This window comes from Meles meles, chromosome 1, assembly GCF_922984935.1.
Source record: "Meles meles chromosome 1, mMelMel3.1 paternal haplotype, whole genome shotgun sequence".
Lineage (NCBI taxonomy): Eukaryota > Metazoa > Chordata > Mammalia > Carnivora > Mustelidae > Meles > Meles meles.
In genome coordinates, this window is record NC_060066.1 from 89,551,209 (window position 1) to 89,552,652 (window position 1,444).

General features: G+C 37.0%; 1 pseudogene; it reads right to left on the minus strand.

The window, feature by feature from the left end:
* Positions 1 to 785: 785 nt before the first annotated feature.
* On the minus strand, positions 786 to 1,227 carry LOC123946906 (annotated as a pseudogene).
* Between the last annotated feature and the right edge of the window lie 217 nt (positions 1,228 to 1,444).

Sequence of the window (1,444 nt, forward strand, 5' to 3'; positions counted from 1 at the left end):
AGATTCCACCTATAAGTGGGATCACACAGTATTTGTCTTTCTCTGTCCGACTTATTTCACTTAGCATAATGCCTTCATGTTCCATCCGTGTTGTTACAAATGTTAAGATGTCTTCATTTTATATGGCCAAATTATTCCATTGTATAAATATACCACAACCTCTTTGCAGGGATTAACATTCCCACCAGTACTGCACAAGGTTCCTATTTCTCAGCACCTATTCCAGCATTTGTTACCTTTTATCTTTTTGATGTTGAACATTCTAAAAGGGATGAGGAGATATCTCACTGAGGTTTTAGTTTGTATCTCCCTAATGACTAGTGATGTTGAGCACTTCTTTATCATTTGGGGACCTGGTGGTCTTTCATATATCTTCTTTGGAGAAATGTGTATTCAGGTCCCTTTCTTATTTTTTAATTGAGTTGTTTGTTTGTTTTTGCTATTGAATTATATAAGCTCTTTATGTATTTTGGATATTAATTCCATATCAGGTTTACGGTTGCAATTTTTTTCCATTCCATTGGTTGTCTTTTCACTTTGTTGATGGTTTCTTTTCCAGTGCAGAACTTTTTTTAGTTTGATGTAGTTTCATTTATTTTTTATTTTGTTGCTTATGATTCAGGTGTCATATTAAAAAAAAAATTATTACCGAGACCTATGCCAAGGAGCTTTATTCCTATGGGTTTTTTTAGGTGTTTCATGGTTTCAGGTCTTATATTTGAATTTTTAATCAATTTTGAGTTATTTTTTTCTGAGTGGTGTAAGATATGAGTCCAATTTAATTCTTATATATGTGAATATCCAATCTTGAGGCAGTTATCATACCTCTCATGGTTCATGCCCATTGCAAACATGGAGGCATCAGCAGAAAGGGGCAGAGATGATGACCCACTTCAACTCCATCCTTCACATGAGCCCCAGTTTTCTCCATGGTAGTGAAGACACCAGTGGACTCCACAATATATTCAGCGCCAACGTTGTCACATTTGATGTTGGTGGGATCTTGCTCTCGAAGATGGAGATGGGCTCTCCATTGATGACAAGTCTCCCATTTTCACCCTTGACTATGCCATTGAATTTGCCATGGGTAAAATCATACTGGACCATGTAGACCAAAGTCAACAAAGGGGTCACTGATGGCAACAATATCCCCTTGCCAGAGTTAAAAGGAGCTCTGTCAACCAGGTACCCAGTATGGCCAAATCCACTTACTCTGACCTTCACCATTGTGTCTCAGGGACCTGGCTGGCAATGCATAAGAAGGGTGGTAGGTGTCTGTCAAAAGAGGAGGAGCTGAGAGCCTAATTCATTTATGTTTAAAGCAATTATTAAGGTAAGAACTTACATATTATATTTTGTAAACTATTTCTGGTTGCTTTGTAGATCTTTTCTTCCTTGTTTGTTATTCTACTATCTTTTTTGGTTTTGAAGTCTTAGTACGCTT